The sequence below is a fragment of the Triturus cristatus genome, chromosome 10 (genome assembly GCF_964204655.1).
Source record: "Triturus cristatus chromosome 10, aTriCri1.1, whole genome shotgun sequence".
Classification (NCBI taxonomy): domain Eukaryota; kingdom Metazoa; phylum Chordata; class Amphibia; order Caudata; family Salamandridae; genus Triturus; species Triturus cristatus.
In genome coordinates this window covers 701,883,445-701,907,156 of record NC_140593.1, presented here as the reverse complement: position 1 = coordinate 701,907,156, position 23,712 = coordinate 701,883,445, and the positions used below count along the sequence as shown (strand labels likewise).

At 41.6% G+C, this 23,712-nt stretch overlaps 1 protein-coding gene across 1 annotated transcript in view; it reads left to right on the top strand.

Annotated features, from left to right (window-relative positions):
* Nucleotides 1-23,712, top strand: part of LOC146789911 (uncharacterized) — a 3,228,338-nt gene that overhangs the window by 834,130 nt on the left and 2,370,496 nt on the right. Inside the window, exon 5 of the mRNA XM_085631221.1 lies at nucleotides 2,336-2,507. The gene's annotated coding sequence lies outside the window, so the exon portion shown is untranslated. The remainder of the gene's footprint in view (nucleotides 1-2,335; nucleotides 2,508-23,712) is intronic.

Sequence of the window (23,712 nt, the reverse complement as noted above, 5' to 3'; positions counted from 1 at the left end):
GGAGGCTCTCCCCGGCATGGCTAGTGTTCAGATGCTGGGACAAGGCCCGGGGATCGTGCTCCGTCCCAGGGTCCCAGAGTGCGGGAGCCCCCCATCCTGGAAGCCAGCCAAGGGTCTAGGCGCTGGTGACGGGGGTCCACCGGGGCCCGGGGAGGATCTCCCCGGCTGGCTAGGGTTCAGAAGCTGGGACCGGGCCCGGGGCTCGTGCTGCGTCTCAGTGTCCCAAGATGCAGGAGGCCCCCATCCTGGAAGTCAGTCGAGGGTCTGGGCGCTGGTAACGGGGGTCCACCGGGGCCCGGGGAGGCTCTTCCCGGCCTGGCTAGGGTTCGGAAGCTGGGACCGGGCCCGGGGCTCGTGCTCCGTCCAGCGGGCCCCGGGGTGTGGGAGCCCCCCATCTGGCAAGTCAGTCGAGGGTCTGGGCGCTGGTGACGGGGGTCCATCGGGGCCCGGGGAGGCTCTCCCCGGCCTGGCTAGGGTTCGGAAGCTGGGACCGGGCCCGGGGCTCGTGCTCCGTCCGGCGGGCCCCGGGGTGTGGGAGCCCCCCATCCTGCAAGCCAGCCGAGGGTCCGGGTGCTGAGAACGGGAGTCCACCGGGGCCTGGGGAGGCTCTCCCCGGCCTGGCTGCTTTCAGAAGCAGGGACCTGGCCGGGGAGCAGGGGTGGCTGAGTTTTCTGCCCACCCCTAATCAAATGATGAAAAATACACTTTTCTAACACAACAAAGAGGCCTTAAGAACGCTTCTGAGTTTTAAATAGTTCAATTGTGTATGGTTACAACATCAATTGGAAGGCAAACAACAATAGTGACAGCTAAGACAACGTTTAGGCACATATTTATAGTACATTTGGTGGCTATCTTTACTGTAAGACAGAAGTGGGGAGGCATTACATCCCATGCATGTTGTAGCAGTTGACCCTCGCTACAGAGTTTAGGGAATTTTTTTACAAAATAAATATAGACAAACTAAAACCAATTTATAAGAGATGTAAACCACTAGGAATACAAAAACATTCTGAATTTGGTTTAAAACAAAATCGAAAAATAACAAAAAATTGTGGGGAAATATTAAAACAGGCAACTAATCTACTGCTAAGGGTATTAGTGTTAGTTATGCATGATGTATGCAGATCTCTCCAGGTAGTCTGAAGCCACCATCAACAAAAACTGTTGTAATTTGGCCAATATTCGTTCAGACATGCCCTTGTTTTTTTCAAAACACGTGTGATTTGGAGTGTTTTTTTACCCTGATTAACTTGTGACAGAAAGGTATTCTTTTGTTCTGTTTTGGTTTTATGTCTACCGTTACTGACATTCAAGCAGCGTCATTTTCCTTTGGGAAGCATTCTATCACATCCTTAGACAGAAAGGTAGGACTACTGAACTTTCCCCCTTACTGTATATGTGCGTTAGGAACAAGCATTGGCATGGTGGTGTTTGCCAAAATTCAAGACGTATTTGTAGCAGATACATCTTTTTAGTGCCTGAAATTCTTCTACGAGGCGCAGTTATATGTCCTTTTTTATTTGTAAAACCAGCATATTGCTTTGCCTCTTTAAGTGCCATTAAATACCGTTAGTCATTATAATGGCATGCGGCATAAATGAATGCGTTGAAATGCCGTTCGTTGTGATTGTATTGTGTTATAACTCATGTTGTTCAAATAAATTGAGGGGTAATGCCGGCATCATAATTTGTAAAAGCCATTGGTAAAACAACTTTTGTTGTTTCGTCATATATTCGAATTGGATAGCCCACTCTAACAGCCTCATACGTACTAGGTACCAGAACAACTTGAGACATTTAGCGAACTTCTGTTTTACCTGGCACACACATTTCTATCAGTCATTCACATACCTTTTTGAAGTGCATCACAACCCATGAATGTGAGCTCTATGGTGACATGCACACTTCTTTCCTTTGTGAAATATTTTGTTTGCGATCTGGAGCACATATTTAATAGGGTGATGTGCACGCCTTAATTAAGCATGTCATAACCCATGTAACTGAGTTCTGCAGTGACACACACCTAGTAAGTAAGGCATTGCTTTTGATTCAACCTTCAGTGTGTTAAACCAGGAGGATCTTACCTATTGGCTACTGTTTTTGTACTCTTCAAACATTTCTTCAAGAAATATTCTATGAGTTGCACAGTGTCTCATGTCTGTGTGTTTGTTGTGATGTTCACATTTAATTTTTATGATATAATGCTGCAAATGTGGTGAGAGTACATCATTTACCGTGTTGTCTGTTCCTTTTCTCTATAGTTGGACAGTGTAACTGCTCTTGTGTCACTTTTTCAACTTTTATATAGCAACTAATTTCTTTTAATATGCAGGCGGTAAATCCACCACCACCATTTTTGGAATCACCGAATCATCCACCTATGGCACGGAGGCAATTGCTGGATACATTTGAGACCTGTGATTGAGATTTATGTGATATCCAGGTGTCCACTTTCAGGCTACAGAGGAAGGCATTTCTACTTTTACTCTTTTTGGGCTTTGAAGGTAAGGCAATCCACTAACACCTTTCAGACGTTTTGTTACTGAGAGGGAAGTTCTTGATGAGTATTAAGTGATTCTCAATAAATTAGAAAAAAACGTGATGTTAAACCAGCATAGTGGTTTTGATATCTTTTTTTGAGAGAAGCCAGAGACAATGAGAAAATATAGTCACATGCATAACTGCCTTTATAAGACACAATGAAAACAGCCAAGAGAATAGAGCACCTCATAAGTGTCTATAAAGGAACTGAATGACAATCACAGTGACGCAATGGATGTGTAATATTCTAAATAAAAATTACAGATTAACTAAGGAAAACAATCAAAGGACAGTTTTTAAGCATCAAAGTATTTGATTGATATTAAAGATTGGTTGACAATTAGATGTTGATGTAAACAGATTTGACAGTGACCTCGGTCTCCATTGGCTCTCCAGGCAGAACGTTGGCAGAAAGTCCCACTACTTCCACTTTGGGGACAGGAGGTATATACTCCAACACCTGTTAAGCATCCAGAGCCTGGGGGGGGGCACCTTGGGGGTTTGGATTCACTCCAACAGAGTTCAGCAGCAGGGTCCAGGGCAGGTTTAGTTGGAACTAATCAGCTAAGCAGTTGCAGGGTAAGAGTCCTAGTAGCTCAAACAGAAGGTCAGCCAACTGACCCCTGGGGTCGCATCTTGGGTCCTGAGATTAAGGCAGGCAAATCCAGTCTTTCTTCAGGGTATTCAGACAGCAGAAGAGGCCTCCTTCTGATTCTTCACAGGTCCAGGAGTGTTCTGAGGAGAGGCCCGTGGACTCACATATATGCCCAGTGTCAGTCTGTGGGTAGAGGGAAATCCTTTGTCCACCCTCTAATTCAGTTCTAGTCAGTTCTTCCCCTCTTACTGCGTTTGAAGCCAGTCTGACTATAGAGACAAAAGGAAGGCAGGCCTATGTGTGAGCATCATCTGCTAGGTTAGATATCTTTTGAAGCTCAGGAATGGGCTGTGCATAGATCTGAGGCATTCTGTCAATGGAGGCAACCCTCTCCCCACACATGGAGCAATTTGTCCACTCTCTGGGACAATACACATTTCACCACAGGGAAGACATGTGGGGTCAGAGGACAGCTGAACACTGGCAGGAAAATTTAACATTTCCAAAAGTGGCATTTTCAAAAAAGGTCATTTATAATCCAACTGGACCGTTAAGCTGAATTTTAAATTACTGTTAAAGTTAATCATTGAAGTGATTATCTAGCTATTCCCAAACTAAATGTATTACTTAATGAATTTAGTAATGTAAATCAGTGTTAACCCATAGGAGAGCCAACCTTGCTACAATGAAGAATGACTTTAGAGGTTTTACCCTTCCAGGACCTGTAAATCATTAATTTTAGAAGTACTACTTTTAATACCATTCACTTTTCTGTTTGGACTTTCAGGCTTACCAAGCAGGCGACTTACAAGCCATAAAAAGAAGGATTTAAACCTGGCAAAGTCAAAAGGTTTATGTTGCCAGGCCACATTGACAGTTTAAATTGTGCACCCAGTATGCAGTGGCAGCACGGAGATATGTCTTACAGTGCTACTTTAGTGGGTTGCTCAATGAGTTCTGCAGCTCACTAGATGCATTTAATTGGCAGGCCCTGGGTACAAGTAACACCATATATTAGGGATGCATACATTAAATGTGCCAATTAGGTGTTTTCTAATTTTACCATGTTTAAGAAGGAGAACACGGGTCCTTTACCACTGGTTAGCAGGGGTAAAGTTTGCAAAGGCATGTGGCACGAAAATGGGTTCACTACCAAAACTCAAAATATAGGGGGATGCCAAGTAAAAGATGGTCATTTCCAACATTTAAAAATCGTTTTATGGCAGCAGGATATGTAGAACATACTGGGGTGTGTTCTCTGCATGAGTATCGTGAAATTCAGGCAAGAGATGATGGCCCATGTCATGGGATGTTGGCCCTGAGAGGAAAGTTTATTTTGTGCTTTTGGTGGCTTTCATTGGAAAAAGACTTTCATGAGTATGCTAGGGGACATGTGGTTTGTGCAGTAAAAGTAAAATTTTCCTTGGGAGATCCAATACCACAATATCTCATAACCTTCAATCTAATACACAGTCAAGGCTTATCGCTCGTGTATCATATATATCAACCCCAGTACCACTGCAGTATAGGAAAGACACTAGGCAAATATAAGAAAATATTTCAGTGATTTATTTATAGATATACACTATAAATTGCATATCATTTGTTATAATAAAAAAGAAACGCAAAACACTTTCCAGTACTAAAAACAATTCCCATTTGTAGGAAAGATTAGTTAAAAAACTCCATTCACATTTACCACATTACCGTGCAACATAGATTGACACAATCCATAAACCATACAACAAAATAATATAGAATGTTGAGAGCGATACAACAAGACAACATTAATGTTCTATTTGAAATTACTGCTCTATATCCATATTGTACATGATACTTGAACTAAAGATCGTCAATCATCATATCAAATATGTTAACAATTCCAGTCTTTTTTCGTCAATGCATTTCAGTGGGTCTCTATGATTTTTACCACCTTCTTCAAGACAACATATAGATTCTCCCACAACAAGTACAGAAAATTAGACACCCTTTAATGGTAGAAAAATAGGCTTCCTCAATGGGGCCTGTATGGTAATATTAGTGTTCCAACTTGACTGTCACTTCTAGTGCTTCCAGAAGATAAAACTGAGTCCCAGCATGGGACGACTCTGTGTCGGGACTGTTGAGCCCTTAATCCACTGTCCCTGGACTGTGGGGAACAAGTGGGGAATCTTAGTCCTCCTCACAACCAAAAGTCATTGTTTTTCATTTGCTTCGTACGTACAGGACTTGAAGGGCACTATATTCCTCTGGATTGTCTGCCGGCAGAGTGGACACCAGTATGTGGTACATGGTCTGTGCCAGTTGTGTACAGGGGCTGAACTTGTCTATGTGTCTTTTACAGCCCATTGGATTTCCTTTTTAAGTATGGGAAAACACTGGGTAATAACAAAATTGGCCTTTTCAATAAATTGCTGACAAAGAGCTGCTTTACCTTTGTCCTAAATTACAATTAAGTAAGAAGCCTGAAGTCAGGCTGCAGTTGAATCTATGTCCAGTAGGAAGGTAGAGTTTTTGAAACACTTACTTTCTACAGAAGGATTTCCAGAGTTTTTGGTCTCTGGTACAATGTTCAGTTTGGGTATGATAAAGAGGTGATAAAGTGAAATCTTTCTGGAAGTAGCCCTTGAATAGCTGTTTTTATCATCCACAGACAAAAAGTCAGATCAGAAGCATGATTAGAGTACTAACCAAATGTATACAGTGGGAGTAGTTCATGTATTATGCAGTCATGACCATGTTGTGGTTTTATTGCACCAATCCATACTTCAAGGTTTCCCCTTTATATTTGTGGCACAAAAGAAAGCCTGTTGTTTAGAACTTGAATGTTGAGATGGCTGAAACAAGGGGATACCTTCACAGAATAGGAGAGTATAGTCAGGACTAGGTTAGAAGCAGCACATGGAAAACTCAGTCATTTGATATCAAGACGGATCAAAGTCCAATCAGTTAAAAATAGGAAATGTCGTTCACATCAAGAGGAAAGGCAATGGGAGTTTTGTGATCCTGAAGTAACCCTCAGAATATGTTGGAATGCTGTGCGGGTTAAGGGACGGCATAGTTGAAACATGCTGAGAGTGGTCTGAGAACCCATCTGGATATATATGGGCATGATGATAATGCAGAGAAACAAAATAGATAATTCTACTTACTATGCATAGGATAACTCATCAGCAAAGTGTGCCATTCTGATTTTGCTAAGGTTACTTAGCTCCAGGTGTTCCTTTGTTTTCCTTTCATATTATATACTGATACATGTCTTAAGTTTTCTTTAATGCTGAAATGTGTTTGTTTTTTAAAGTGAAATCTTAATATGTTTTTCTTAGTGCCCAGCAGCCTAGTTATGTGTAGTAATGTTGGGAGTTCTGTGTTCAATTAGCACTTGGAATAATGGTGGGTAGTTGTGTGTGTTTAAATTGCAGCAAAAGTTGAAGGTTGACCAAAGGAGTGTGGGTTGGCTTGCGCTCTCATTAAAGTACACTAGTTACCTTCTTTTTAGCTGTGGTGTCCCTGTGGCATCACTACAATTCACTGAAATATTCTCTGTCATTCATGTCAAAGTCATATAGGGACTTCTTTTCCCCAAATAAGTTGTTTGTGCCACAACTCAATTATTTTGTTCTGTACTGAAACTACAGTCACTCAGGCAACATGTGGATATCTTCTTAAGTTTCCAATGAAGTATAGCGACACTCGTTTGTGTTTAAAATCTACTCTGTATAGTCCCCAGGCCATCCAGTGCCCTGTCCTAAATTATATGATTCTGTACAACACACATGGATCAGTCCTTCTAATCTTCCACACCATATCACATATAAATTGAATCAATATGTAGCACATATTGACTCAACTAAACTGTGCAGCATTTAACTATTTACTCCCAAGTGGCAGAATAGTTTAAGCATCAGCCTTCCTTGACTGTTGCTATTAGTAGGGAACTTGGGACGTGATACCTTTTATTTAATGGTACCCCAAAGAGTTCAACAGCTGCTATCACACGTGATCCATAATCATCAAAATGGCTTAATCCCAGGAAGGAATACCTCCATGTGTAGTTGTCAGTTATACTGGATAATGGAGGCTGTCCATACTAGATGACTGATGGGCTGGTTTCTAGAGGACACAGTATCAGTTAATCCTCCTCTGTCCCACAAGGCTCTCCTCTGACTCTTAAACCCCAGTTCCTGAGCACTCTGAGACACGCCTCTTCTTCTGCTGGTAGCACTCTACTGTGTGATGAAGGCGCTTGATGTCACTAGGCATCTACCGCCACACGCACCTGTGGGCTCGCTTATCGGACTACATACTTGCCGACTACTACATATATGGGAGGAGGCCAAGCTATCAAGCATTGGAGATCTATGTCAGAATGGTCCATTAATGACATTCAAAATGTTGACCGATCTGTATGCACTTTTCGAAGGCCAATTGCTCCTTTATGCCCCCTTTAAGGATGCTGTGGGGGACAGCTGGATATCCCACAAGACCATACCAGTCACACACCAACTCAGAAAAACATTACACTCTATGGCCAATGGATGTAAGTTAGTTAGCTGGCTCACCAAGGCTCTTATCACACTGCAACCCTTGAGGATACATGGGAGACCTACTTCTGCGAGCCGCTTCATGCTAAGGAGTGGGAAAAGGCCCTGATATACCCGCAATGTTTGTTTGAAAATAATCCAATTCTACATCCTTCACAGGGCATATCTCTCCCCTAAACAACTGGCCCACATATTCCCAGCAGCTTCAGACTGAGGCTCTAGATCTGCCTTGCTGGTGAGGACCTGAGCCATATGATACAGGATTGTCCACTGTTATAAACATGCTGGAGTATTGTACATTCTCAACTGGAACAAGTTATGATAAAAGCAGGCATTTCATCGTGGGAGGTGGGTGACCTGGGTATATACATGAGACCATGCACACACAGGGCTGCACTGGAAATTACCAACCCCCATAGATCCAGCGCATTGGCTGAGCTCATCCATTCGATGGGCGAAAGCCTAAGCAATGGCACTGCACAGAGAGGATGCTAGATGCCTGTGTTGTTGCCTCAAAACCCGGACTTGGAATGCGCTCTTTTCCTAGATCCACCCCCAGTTTCCTCATCGGTGGAGACCTGATTTTCACTCTTTTTGTCCAATTACACATCTAACCCCTTGATCCCCAGTCAGAACCCACATATATACTAGTGGGGTACTGGTCTGTTGAAGATGTATATACATATAGCATGCCCCCGGCGTCCCCATCACGTGAACCTCCAATAACACTGGGCACCTTGCAAAGCATCAGTTGAACCCCCATGGGAACCAACTACTTACACATCGGGCTCTCGATGAGCATTACATCACCAACATGTATTGTCTTTATGGAATCCCCCCCTTCACTTGAACACATGGAGCCTATTGGAGGATCATGCCACCCAGCTGTCATAGAGGCTCCAGTGCCTTCCCCACAGTGGATCCCACTCCTACTACCTCCTTCTCCTTCGACCCCAGCTCTCCTTGTCCTTCCCACCCATAAATAAGCGAGAGATCAGAGAGAGTGATTTTTTTGCATTTTCTTTCGCAGAGTAACTGTATATGACCAAAATTGCATGTATAGAAAAGTATAGTATTTGTTATCAGTTACATAAAGGTTTCACTATATGCATGCTGAAAAACTCAGTTAAAGAAGCCTTATAACAAATATGGTGATACAAAATAAGTCTGGATCCCCCAAAATGTGCACCAGTGCTGATTACTTGAAGCAACCTACCAAACTAAGCATTGTCATCTGCACCACTTAACATATACATTGATATAAGAATGAAGGGTTTATTCCCTTCTATTGCTTCTCCAGCTCATTTCTTCCAGATTTCATGCATAACAGCAGAATGTCAGTTTGAATCAATGGATGTGGGTTTGCATTGTCTATGGTATCTTACTGCTGCAAATCGCAAATCAAAACGGGATAATGAAGGTCCTAAGAATTGTGCCTTGAGAAGCAGATAAGGGTTGAGGGCTTTTAAGGGTAAATGTGCAATCCAAAACTCTTTTGGTTTGAAGTTAAACGGGCTGCAGAAGCTAAGGTCTCAAGGGCCTTTAAGAAACTGGTAGCCACAGATGAAAACATGTTGGTACATTTCTCAGATTCCGATGTCATGGAAGAGGATTGGCGAGATCACTTTGGCAAAATGTCTGCAAATTATCTGGGGATCAAGGAATGATCCAACTGAAGAGGGTAGAATACATATAGGCAAGATTGGACATTTATGTTTCCCACAGACCTGGAGACATTTTTTTACAAACTAGCTAGGTTCCCACATAAAAGAATAGTTAATTATTTGACCTTGCTTTTTATCATTCAATTTCACTCCCAGAGCAGACCATTATGGTAATATCCTACTCTTTATATCATAAGAGCCTGTGAAGAAGTAATAATGATAAAGATTCAGGGGAGATTATAGAGGAAATATGGACTATCAAGAATGCTGCCTTCTCCAAGTGACATAAGTGCTGGCCAAAAAAAAGGATCACTTTTGTTGGCTTTTGTATACATCGACAAAGCCTTTAATTCAGTTGACATGGGCTCCTCGGGATGCATCTATGCAGCTGGACCGGGAGATGATGAGTCTCCGTCATGCAATTCTGGCACTATTACTTGTCTATTGTATCATGGGTGCACTTTTGTTGACCAAGTCAGCTGGGGTTTTTCTAGTGTGAAAGTTCAGTGGAGGGCTTGGAAGACTGTGTGCTCACTAAAAATGTTTTAATCAGTTTGTGAAAGGGTAAAATGTGTTACTTGAAGAAATGTTACTAAGTGTCCCCTGTTGAATGGTGAGAATTTGCCTCATTTTCTTGTTTGCTCAATATGTCCAGCATTAGCCAGCATACAGATAATGAATCCTGTCCTATTGATAAAGCTACAGACATAGTTCAGTAGCAACCACCTGGTGTTAAAACAACCAAATGGTAGCATATATCAAGATGACTCTGTAAGGAATTTTAATGCTATGATAATTAGGGAATTTGATTTTCAGCAAATGATAATTGAAAGCTACTGTGCTCAATTGAAGGAATTGGTGAGTTGTGGTGAAGAGCCCTCCTTGTCTCCTTGAGAAGGGTGATTAAGGCAGTGGCAGTGGCTCTCTATAGAGCAGAGGATTGATCTTTAAGGTTTTTAGGTTGGAGGGCAATCTGGAGTTGTCGGCCTCAATCCTTAACAACCAGTACCTTTCACTTCTGGTGTCATGGGGACAACAAGCGGGTAACCCAGAACCTCTTTTAGTACTTAACTCAGAGGACAGTGAGGCAGAGCAGTCCAGTGCTTATTCAGATATGTGGTGTGGACAACAAATAACACTCAAGAGAAAAATGTACTATCAGTGTTTTTCTTCAAAAAAGAAAAGTACTTTAATACACTCAAAATGAAATACTACACAGATAATTACAAATAAATATAGGATGTCAGATGAAAAAACATTGTGGACATTCTCTAAAGGGCCTTAAACAGTACAGAGGACAAACATGATGGTAAAAATAAAAGAAGCCAAATAAGCCCCTTCATGCAGTTGGGACTCTGTAGGTCTTTAGAACCATTAATTTGTGCTCCAGTATGCCCTTCACCCTACAACAATGTCTCCACAAATGCATGTAACAAACAGTGGGGGAAATACCTAGTTTCTCCTGCCTTAACTGGGGAGAAGACCTAGTTTCTCCTTCCTTATCCCTGGCACCAGGCACCAAATTGATGCTCTAGAGCTATTGGAGCCAAAAGGGGTTCCCTCCTGTTTGCTTTCATGGACCCCAGCTCCGCCTTTGATAAGGTTATCAGGGATAAGCTCCGGGCCAAGCTGGGTCCATGGATATGGAACAGTGTTTGGTGAACCTACTTAGGGAACTACATCAGGGGCTGATGGCTTCAGTCCTCTACGGTAGTAATGGGGAATGCACAACGCACTTTTCACTTAGAACAGGGGTCTGGCAGGGCTGTATCTTGGCCCCCTTTCTTCCCATTATGTATGTAATCACTTGGGGATTGTTCTTTCTGTGCTGAGCATAGATATCCCAAGAGTCGTGGGTAGCCTGCTCCTGGCTCTTTTATACACACACGATGCTGTCTTAATTGCCCGCACTGCCAGAAGTCTGCGTCTTTTAGACATTTTTGTTGATTTTATGGGGAGCTTGGAGTTACTTACTGATTTTTTAAAATTGCATGTGATGGTATTGAGGCCGAAAAATATGAAAAGTGAAACCTTTTTCTGTGCAGGGCCAGATTATAGGCAAGGTTGATAATTTTAACTATTTGGGAATTTTAATAGACTCCACGCTTAACTGGCAACACTTAATAAAAAAGAACTCTGGGAGCCTAAAGCGGACATGCGCCGGAGTAAATGATTTCTCCTCACATTTGCGCCGAAAGCCATTTAAAACTATGGTGGAAATTTCCAAAGCTAAGTGTATCCCAATCTCCACTTTTGGTTGTGAGATTTGTGTAACCCCAGAGGTTACACAAAACTAGGCCCAATAACGGTGCTCCTCTTGGGGTAGGGCAAAGTACCCCAACTGAGATCTTACATGAAGAGCTACAGATGAGATGCATCAATGATTTTATTTGTTTTCGACCCCTCTAGTGGTGGTGTGCTGTGTGGTTAACGGAAGAATTAAGTCTCAACAGGCTAGTCATTATGGATTATATGAAGCTGGACAACATGCACAGTATCCCTTGGCTGGTTTATATCAAGGAAACCTTTAATGCTCTTGGTAGACCAGAGTTATTTTCCAACCAACAGAGCATTATTAAACAAGATGTTGTGTGGCTGAAGCAGACGTTTCGTCTCAGCGTGGCATCCAAGAGGGAAGCCCTAGCCCTGGGCAAACCATCATATAAGAAATTTTTCAGGATAGAGCCTTATCTTCTTTATGAAATGCCAAATCATCAGCGTCGACTATTGGCTTACTTCAGGTTGGGCTTGTTTCATCAGTTGCTCTATCCTGAGAAAACATGGTATAAGCACACTGAATTGTCCTCATGTTCCTGTGATCAGCTTTCAACTTGTGACACTTTGCACACTGTATTTATTTGCCCTTTATATAAAACCCTTCGATTTAAGTTAATAAAACTTTTATTTTTAACCATTGATTCTTTTGGTGTTAGACCTGTCTTTTTATACTTGCGAATTTGAGCATCACAGAAAAATTGCTTTTGTGTGTCAAGGTTTCTTACGAGGGACTTACTGCTGAGGATGTTAGGGATTGTTATTTGGGTGTCGGCCATAAATGTCTTCTTTGCCTGTTTTTTTTTCCATTAAGTCTTTTTATGGAATGTATATATATTTTATGTCACATGTATAACAGATGTATTTTATGTATTATTGTCATGATGTGGTCTCTTCTTGTGACTATTTGTACGATTTTGCTTTTAAAATCCAACTAAGTTTCTGAATAATTGACAGTGGGTTTAAACAATAGAAAGTTAGGACTACTGGAGTTGTCAAATTGTTTTACCATACATTCACCAGTAAATTATAAGCCTTTCAATAAATCTGGACATATATTTAACCTTAACCATTTATATGCCAAACCTAAGGGCTTTGACACATTTTCAATAAGAATAAAAGGAAACTTTCAACATCACATTGAATATCTACATTCTGCCATTGAACCTTGTTATCAAGCAACCACAGAGAACCCACATCTCTGTGGCTTTAAGCGCTGGTACAGGGCAGCAAAGCATTTGACTTTCGAGGGCTTAAAAACCTGCAAACCTCTCCCAAGGTCACTAATAATAAGTCCTGGATGGCTTAGGATGCTGATTATTTTAAGATAATTAGAGAGATACTGCATCAACGAATTACACACTGATTATGGCCCACTCTGAGGCTTAAAGAGCAATAATTGGCACCATTGGCAGGCCCTCAGATGTAACTACTATAATATTGTAAACATTTCCTTAGTCTTCTGTTTTCCTTTTTTTGTTAAAATATAAAAGTCTTACTGTGCCTACTGGCTACACACATACTTCCAACCAGAGCCCCAGTCTTATCGTACACCAGAGCTCCATGAGAATGCATAGGAGGCTGCAACAGCCATTTGGTCTTGATGCCTACTCTGTCCCAGCACTCACTAACTCTCTGCTAGGTTGGGAATAAGCTGCTCTACTATCTCTGCCCCCACCCCCAGACACAAGCATTGAGGGAGATTGATGCTGAGATGGTGGAATGTACCAATCCAGGGACAATGCGAAAATTATGTTGACTTGGTATAGTATCTGGTTTGATCTGTTACAGTTGTTGGGCTTGGTGACCAAGGCAGGAAAGGCCCCAATACGCAACAGGCACATACAAGTTTTACACTAAAACTAACAATTTTTTTGCAAATTATGGGTGGTATGACATTTGTGGATCTCTGCAGATTTCCAAACGTCCCCATTGGAAATGTGAGGAGAAAGTGGAGGTTTAGAAAAGTTTGAGGTTTTCAAATCGTTTATGCAAACAAACTTCATGAGATTCATGCAAGTCACACCTACCTGAATTCCCCTGTGTATCTAGCATTCAGAAATAGCTGGGTTTTGTAGGATTCCCCAAGTGACAGCCAAGCCTAGGACCAAAATCCACCGTTATCCTTATTGCCAAAGAAGGGCCAGTTTGAGTGAATTTTTTTTATTTGTTTGAGTGTTGGGGCTTTTTCTGTCACAGGTACTAGGCCCACCCACACAAGAGGGGTACCAATTTTTTTGTAGTTTTAAGGGATCACTCATGAGTTTCATAGCTCTTTCCATCACAAAATTCGAGTAGGTTGAAATTACGAAAATTGGGAAAAATGGACTACCCCTCAGAAAAATGCAAAAACGGTTAAAAAATGTTTTTTGCTGCATATCTGCTTGTTCCTGCTAACTGGGAATATGGAGATCCTAGCACAGCAAGCCTTACATTAATGCAATTTTCAGAATAAAAAGTATGCTTTTTTGTACAGCACTTTTAAAAAAAAATCTGTAAAAAAATCACCAACATGTACTTCATTTTGTCTATTTTCTCTGTTCCTTCTAAAGGATTCAACAAACGCTGGGTATTCCCAGGATATTGAAAAAAAACGGACACAAATATGGCCTGAATATGTATTTTTTTTTAAAAAAAGAGCTTAATGTGTTCTACCTGTCAGTATACTGAAGACACCCTATACATTACCGTGCTCTTTCTCTGTCACAAGACTGTGGAATAGAGCACCCAAGTGTACACCCTAATTTTTTTCTTGCTGCCAATTGCAGCTTGTAACTTCCTAAGGTGGAAGAGAACCCTTAGGCAGCAGCATGGTGATCTGTCCGATGGAATCAAAGATCGCCTCCACTGCAGTTTGTCTTAATTATTTCTTCTCAACTACAGGCAAAATGCACTATCGAAGTTTGGAAATACTCTGAGAGGCTATTGAATAAAAAACGATGTTTGTGTTAAAATGAATGTGGTAAAGCCGCTGTCCCTTAGTGTCGATTTTGCCAAGCTAAGCACAAAACTGACCTTTAGGGGATTATAAACTTTAACAACCAAAACACTTTGTTACAAGGTCGCCCCTTTTTTAGCTATTATCCAAAAAAATGGTGCTTAATTCAACTAAGTAGTGCCCCTCAAGGGGCAGAATGTTCTAATAGCCTTAGAGCCCTCTGTAGCATAATCTACCAGCGAATAAAGGCCCACTCCCTGACCCTGGAGCGGGCCTTTAATGGGCGGTAGAGCCTTCTATGGCGGGCACTAAGGCAATAGAGAAAATTGGAATGTTGGGACCACCATTGAAAACAATGGAGTGCTCTGGGCTTCTCATGGTCAGTAAAAGCTTGGAGCCCCAACATTCCAATGCTGTCCTTCACATCTGTTGCTGTGAATAAAGGCCCCAGGGAGCACAAGGGAATTTCAATCCCCTCTGCTCTTGAGGCCTTTGTTTTATTTGCTAGAACATTCTGCCCTCTGGTGGTGGAATGTTCTTATAGCCCTCCGTAGCTGGGCTATACCGGCATTAAAGTCCTCCTCCCTTGTTAAAGGCCCTCTTCTTTGGCTCGAGCTTTTAATGCTGGAGCGGATCTTTAATAGCTGGTGTAGCCCGCTACAGTGGGCTATAATAGATGTCTGCAGCTTTTTCAACCATGAGTGGAGTTAAGCTAAGAAGTGTTTTCTTCCAAGAAATCAAATTTACACGTGAATTCCTTCATAAATTGCCCATGTGAACGAGTTTATGCTATCATGATTCTAATCTCTAAGTCTATTCATATGTTTCATTATGTATAGTGCAACATTAATCACACTGCTTCTTTAAATAAATGTGAAAACCCAACTAGGTGCAAGCTTCATAGTCTGAAGGGATTACAGCTTTCTTTGTTTGAAAATCCTCGCTCCAAAATGTAAGTAAATGAAACAGTGAATTCTCCAGATTTTATCAGTATCTCGTTAGACGCTTTTAGACGCTGTTAAACAGTTGGTATGTATGAACAAAACAACAAACTATGGTATTATTTGGCCTACTGACCACACTTAAATTCAGAGTGATGCCGAGCCTTGGGTACATGTCACTAGTTAGAGGTAATGCAGCTACTTTCTGTATGAATAATGATAGATTAGAATGCTACCCAGAGAAATTGTGAATAGTTAAACTATTGCAAGCATTCTTCCTATCGCCTTTTGTGTGATTGATGTAATGCCTGAAGGGGCCATGGATAAGTCCAGACCTGGGTCCTTTGATCACTATACCACAGGATACTCAGGGGATTTTAGATCTTTCCCAGAACTGGTTTCGTAATGGTCACAGCACAGAGACTGCCCTTATTGTGGCTACCGACGGCATCGGTGCCCAGGTTGATAAGGGTGGGGCAGAGATCTTGATAATGCTTGACCTTTTGGTAGCATTCGGTACTGACTCCCGGTACGTATGGTTCAGCGCCTGCAGCAAATGGGGGTCACTGGGACAGCCTTGCAGCTTCTTCACTCATTTCTGTCGAACAAAGCTCAAACTGTAAGTTGTGGAGGTTTCACGGCTAGGGCCTTTAGTCTTCCCTGTGGTGTGCCACAGGGCTCGTCTCTTAATCCCTTCTTTTTCAATCTCTATGTGGCCCCTCTGGCAGACCTGGTGCGTTCATTTGGTTTTCAAGTGCTGTCATATGCTGACGACACGCAAATTATCTTCTCCATTTCTAACGACCTGCAGTGGGTAGAAGGGAGGTTTAATCAGTGTATGTCCACCATGATTTGCTGGATAAAGGACAACTCCCCGAATATTAATGCAGACAAGACTGAAGTGCTTGTGTTCGGTTCCCAAAACTCCATCTGGTCAAGCACTTGGTAGCCAGAGGTCTGTGGATCCCTCACCTCCCCCGTTAGGTCAGCTAAAAACCTTGGGGAGATCTTTGATGACGCTCTGAGCTTTGATGCTCAGGTCAGTCCCACTGTCAGTATGTGCTTTTACATCCTGAGTATTCTGAAAAAGGTCATTCCTTCTATCCCACCGGAGCTACACCAGTTAGTCATCATTGCCCTGGTTATCTCATTGCTGGACTACTGCAATGCTCTGTAACTGAACATTATCTGTGCCTCTCTTAATAAACTACAGGTGGTACAGAATGCCGCAGGTTGTCTCATTCTGAACACTCCCAAGCGGCACTCTGCTAGGGAGGGGATTTGTTTCCTACATTGACTCCCTGTTAGAAAATGCATTGTTTTTAAGGCTTTGTGTTTTGTCTTTAAGGCCCTGCATCACAAGGGCCCCTCCCATCTGAAGTCGCTTTCTCAATTGTACATTCCGGTTAGGCAACTGTGATCTTCTTCTTGCAAAAATCTTATGAAACCCTCAGATTTCCTAGGACTAGATGGGGTAGTCGCTCCTTTTCGCTTGCAGCCGCCAAACTATGGAACTCCCTAACTATATTTCAGAAGCATACTCTTTTTAGCCTTTAAAAAACATCAGAAAACTTGGCTCTTTCCATCTTAGTATCATTTTAGGCCGCCTCTCCTCTGCTGTTCGTCTTGTTCTGCTATAGCACCTTGACACCTATGGGTATTAGTGCACTTTACAAGTTTTATCCTACCCTATTATTACCGAGTTATATTTCACTGATCAGGCCAAACAAGCTGAACCTCTCTAGGGCTGGTTGTGTTCCTTTCTTGACGGGTCTTCATCTGTCAGTTTGGGTGGACTGTTTTCATGAAAAGCAAGGTCAGTATTGATTTGGATAAGAAAGACCTTAGTCTATGTTTTTGCCTGTAAAGGATGAGTGGGAATGAACCCCAAGCAATTGATACTTGGTAAACAATTTGCAAGCATTCCTCCCATCACCTTTTGTGTGATAGATCTAATGTCCTTAGTGGCCAAGTGTATTCCTAGATGTGGGTTACCATAGGATCCAAGCTATACTTCACTGATGAGACCTAACCAGGCTGAAACTGATCTGAGGTTCCTTGAGTTCCCTTCTACAAATAGCCTGGACTGGCCATTGGAGATAGACTGTTCCATGAAGTGCAGGGCACTCCTATGGAGAAGGAGGTATTTTGCCTAGAGTGGCACAGCAGACAAATAATAATGGTTTGAAATGCTAAGATGAGTGATTGGAGTATTTGGAAACACTTCTCCCATCACCTTTTGTGTGATTCATGCTACTTTCCGAACATCATTACCCCCAAGTTTTTACCAGCTTTACAGTCCTCAGCAAGAAATGTCTTATTTACTGGAGGGCCACCTCAGATAGCCTTTCGAAAATGTTTGCTGTCACAATATGAGGGGATTTCAGCCTAGCAGACTTTAACATATAGTCCTGGGAATCAGAAATGGTTCATCTCAATGACGATGTTTGCAGACTACGACTATCCCCATGTCAGACTAGAATTGGAGTCTCTGAATCACCACCAGCTGCTCAACCTACTAAATGGCCTTGCAGGGAAAAAGAATTTGCGTCCAGCAATAAAAATTGTCTTACTCTGCTGCCCCTTTGCACTGAGATGGATCAGAGTCCTAATCTCTGAGGCCCCGTTTTGGCATAATACAAGACTACTGCAGGTGATAAGCTAGACGGGATGTTGACCCTGAGACCTGATTGTCATATAAAAGCTGGAAGAGGTGTGGGAGGTGAAAAATATTAAAACTTTCAAACAATTTATGACAGAATACTTACTACAGAAATCACAATTTTTCTGGTGGTGGTATGTGCAAAACACATGGGCATAATCAGGTATGGCTGTCATGTGACACCAACTAGGGGTGTGGGAGGTGCGGCGTCACCTAAATAAGCTTGCTGGAGTTCTATCTGAAAATTAACTATTCAGAGACGCTTTCACCTCTGTTTTACAAACTAGTGCTTTTTTCTTCTGATCAACTGCAGATAATTCTTTCAGGGAAGCTCTTTGTTTTTTTCTTTGAACGAAAAATTAGAGCATTTTGTAACTTGAACAGAGTAACACTCTTGATGGCATACAAAGGATTGTGAAAGTGGAAGATTACAATATGTTAGTTTTTTTAAACACACGTACATAAAAACATTTTCTTGGTTTACAAACAAAATATTTCAAAATCTATGAAGAGTAATGATGCAAAATGAGGCTCCTTGTCAGACCCAGGGTATATAGGGTGACCACCCAGAAAATACAACTGTGGTGCACTTTTAAGGGGAGGTATTGCCTATCCATTTTGAGTTCTTCTCTTTGGAATAAGAGATACTGTGTGTTTTCCGTGTTCCGAGCTGCAAAACTAAAAATATTGTTGACTTTGCCCTTACACATGTCACCAGGTTTTACCTGACGAGAGTTGTGCAGGGGGAAAAGAGTGTCATTTTTTTTAGAGTTGGAATACCGATCCAGGGGGCATATGTATCAAAATCTCCATTTGCAATTCTCAAATAGCGATTTTTGGAGAATCTCTACTTGAGAATTGCAAAACGGGATGTATCTAAAAATTCGCACAAATTTTGCGAATTCTTAAAATTCCTTAATTGCGATTAGCAAATTGCGAAATCGCAATTAAGGAATACCTTCCCATTCATTCCTATGGGCCAGGAGGCCCATAGCAATGAATGGGAAGTCTTTCTCAAATTGCGATTCGCAATTTGCTAATCGCAAATTGATAATAATTTCAAAGGTGCAAGGGTGTCATGAAGACACCCTGATGCACCCCTGAAATTAGCATGTGTGGGCAAATGGCGCCCATACATGCCCTAAGGGCATGTATGTGCGCCACATGGCACTTTGAAAAATGCCAAAAAGTGCATTTTTCAAAGAAATCGCAAATTACCACCATCTTGAAGTTGGTGGTAATTTGCGATTTCTTAAGGAGCAATCGCACAACTTGGGTCCGTGTTACATAGCATTTAAGGAATAGCAATTGGCGATTTCTTAAATGCTTACGCAAAATTAAGGAATCGCAAAATTAGCGATTCCTTAAGAATGCGATGCTGAAATGCCTCATACATCTCATTTTGCGATTTTGTATTTGCAAACGCTGTTTTTTTGCGATTCGCAGCGTTTGCGAATACAAAATCGTTTGATACATATGCCCCCAGGTGAAAACCCAGTTTGCTCAGAAATTCCACTGAGCTCACAATGAGACCCACTTTCTTGTAATCCTGAAGTGTGACGACAAGTAACATTTTAGTGCAAATAAAAAAACAAAGCCACGCCCATTTCACTTTGTTAGATGAATACAAGGATAAAAACGGGTCTTATATATTTATGTACTATAAAGCCTACATTTTTAAATTGGTGCAGCCGAAACCTCACAACTGCTGTATTTATTATGTAATATAACAGGCACGCCCAGTATAATATTCAAATGAAATGCCATTTATCTTCCATTGTACTTATTGGAATTTGCAAGACCGACATCCAAACAATCTACAGTTTGCATGAGCTATGAGTTTAGTGTAAAATATCATGTGTGATACCTTCATAGTATCATTTCCATGTTACAAACACGGCCTTACAATATAACTGCCCTGTGAGGAGCAGCAAATGCTGCTGGTATGTAGACAGAAATGTGTATACGATAGACTGTGTAGTTGCTTCTCATCCCTTATTTTAACCTGAAAAACTACTACACGGTAATGTAGAACCAAGTGAAATGTTTGCCAGTGTTGGACTTGAGCTCTACATTTAATGCTGTGGTATATATGTGCATCATCGTCTTTCTTTTACTTTTATTATAAGAAAGGTTCCACATATTTACAGTGTAACAAATGCAATTTTTAACCAATAATATTCATGCAGCTGTTGCATTAACCCACAGAGCTACTGTTCCATTTGGTGTGTATCAGCTGCTTTTCATAAATCCGTTCTAGTCACTAAAGCCTCTCATAAATTGGCCTGAGTCCTTTATTCTAAGAATTTACTGAAGTCTGCCAACCTCAGGTGCTACAATGAATAAGCTAAATCATGTTAAATTCATGCATTTTAATAGAAAGTGCCACCACACAACAAATATTGGGTAGCCCCAACTTTTGAGTATCATTATAAATCATTAGAAATATATTAAATAATAAAATGCTACAATAATCCATTAATATACACGTCACTGCTGACGTGGTAAATGGGAAGGCTCAGTAGCTTAGTAAGTTGCAGGCTAGGTTGAGCTTGCCTTCCCACACACAGATATAGAGATAGTGCCAGTAGAGTTACACTTTCTATGGGGAATTCAAAATTGATTTTGACTAAACTTCACCACATTTTGAATAGCTTCCTGGTATGCATATGTGGTGACACATGTGAAGTTTGGTGAACACCGGTCAATAATTTTATAGTTTGAAAGATTACGTTTTGAAGTTGAGCTGTACTGTAACATGGGCTTCTTCATAGATCACCTTTTAACACAACTTTTCCCTGGGCATCTTCTACATTAATCAATGGTGAAAGCAATCTCCATCATCTGTAAAACACGTCTTTAATGATTTCAAAATTATCTTTAATATGTATGTGCACAGAAGGCGCAAAATCATATTCAGTGAGTATCTGGAAAAAAAGGCTCTGAACGTTTGGCAACAGCCCAGCCAAAATTAAATGGGCATTCATAAAAAAGATAGCAATAACTTTATTAACTTTCTGGAGCTCATGGAACTGAGCATATTTGAACACACAGTCACCAGAAGAAAAGTATATTTGGACAAACAAGTGCAGATTTTCTGACAAAAAGTGTTTTTGAGCCAGTGAAGTACATTAAAAAAAAAAAGTTCCTTAAAAAAATATTCACTTAGCAATGATGGTCTGTGCAGGTAAGCATGGTGGGGCGGGCGGTATGGGAGTCGACAGATGACAGAATAGGAAAAAAAAAAAAAAATCCTATTCCATCGTCTGTCAACATCGCCCACCCCGCCCTACTGCCCCACCGCGCATACCTGCATGGACCGCTGCTGTCATTAGACCTGTTACTATGGAGTTTCAAAAACAAATGTTCAAACATTATCTCATTTATTGTATTCAGTTTAACATGTACCATGTGAACTGACCATAACAGAAGCCTTATTCCTTGTGTAAACCAATGCTATATGTACATACCCTCTAATAAACAAAAATGGAAAGAATAGGCAATCAAGCTTCCAGTTTCCCATTCTGAAATGAATTACTCAAATTAGTGGTTATATATTTCACCTTGTCTGTGAGAGCTGAGGTACAGGGGGTGCCGGAACCCTCTAGACGGTCATGGCCTGACATGCTCAAGCCATGCCGGTAATGCAGCGGATTTTACCAGCTCTATTCACACACATACACACAACTCTCACTTTTGGGCCCACATACATTCATACATTCAATTAGCTAGCAAATATCCGCTGGTCATCAATTTTGATTTACCTTAGAGACCTGTTACACCAGTATCGTTACCATTCCCTGTCTCCTTATGTAAATGTACTTTGACGATTGATCTAGTTTTAGATTAGAATAGGAAGGAAATAATAACACATTTAACTTTTAATTTAAGGAACCACAGACTGTAGGAGTTTTAAGGATTTATCGGAATTCATAATTTTGTGAGTCAAATCAGAATACACGTAGATACACCAAATTCTTCATCAGGATAAATAGTACAGTTAGCTTATAATCAATTTGCATTAATTAAATTCATGTGATGACAGTACCTGAGGAGAGAAAGAACAGAGAGCAAATACGGAGCATAATCCCACAGAACTAACCCTGGGCAAAGCACTATGCTATGCTCGTGTAGTTTGCAAAGTTTGCGCTACTTCGCACTACACGAATTGCACGTAGCACAGTGCAAACACGCATAGCGTAGTGCAGCGGTCATTTTTTGCTTGCTCGCAGTCCTCAATGTCAAGTTGGCATCCACGAGCAAGCAAAATGACATCCTGGCGAGACTTTTTCCTCGTTCGCGATCAACAACATCAAGTTGCCGATCGCGCGCGTGGAAAATAAACCTCCCAGCGAGATTCTCAACGCGGGGAGGTCAGGTTTCTCATTGCGAGTGGTCACGTATGCTCGCGACCACTCACGATGAGAAACTACCAGTCCGCGTTGAGAAAGATGCCGCTCGAGTAAAAATCTACTCGAGCGGTAGAAAACTACAGCTCGCACTGTGCAAGATGCCGTTTTTAATGAGTGCACAGTGCCGGATGCTTGTCCGCATTGTGCAATCATTGAAAACGGCATCTTGCACAGTGCAAACAGGGTACTACGCAGTTCGCGAAGTGCTACGCGTAGCTCGCGAAGTGCAAAGTGCACTTTGCGTAGCGCTACTTCGCGAACTACGCCCAGGGTTACACAGAACTATATTTACCTAGAATGGTGTGAGGACCTAGACATCAGAGTATCAAAGATTCAGGACAGGTTCAGGACCAGGAAAGTGACCTCTTCTAGTGTAATGCCAACGTTACAACCCTCTCTGGTGCTACTCTCTCCGGCTCGGGCTCGTCCGGACCCCTTCCTTGATGTACCTCCTCGGTTAGTCAGCGATTCTTCCCTAGTGTTGGATTCTTCAGTCAGATTGCAGCAAAATTGAACAGCATCTCAGCATAGCATCAGCATCTTGGCATCAAGTGTGTCAAGTGTGTCTAACTAACTAAAACTTACCTCTGTTATACCAATTCAAATGTATGACCCATCCCCAAATCTTTCCATTGTATGTACACCCCTCAATTTGATTGGGCCAGGCAGTGGGCCATACTAAGTGCCATAACTTTCTGTAGTTCTATTGTCTAATTCCCCCCCCCTTAAATTTAATACCCACAAGCTTTATTTCCACAAGCATTTCATATGTGGATCGATAAATCTGTAGTGCAATGTTTCAGCTCCTTCCTTTCTTAGCTTCAAGAGTCCAGCATCCCATGTCCTTGCTGGGCACATGTTTTGGCAGCCATTCAGTGACCTCATTGGTCTCAGGACAAGGATGCAGCCCGCATGAGTAGTTGTCGCAAAGGGATAGGTGACGTCGGTCACCCTCCAAGGCCCAAATACAAGCTATTAAAAAAAATCAGAGAAAAACATGTAGGAATACAAAATTAAATTAATTCATTGTATACTACTTACTTCTACTCTAGCTCCATTTACTTAATATTTTTTTTTGCATCATTACCTTAGTAAAACTTGCACGGGTTAGTTTCAGCTCAGCATGTGCGTTAATGCG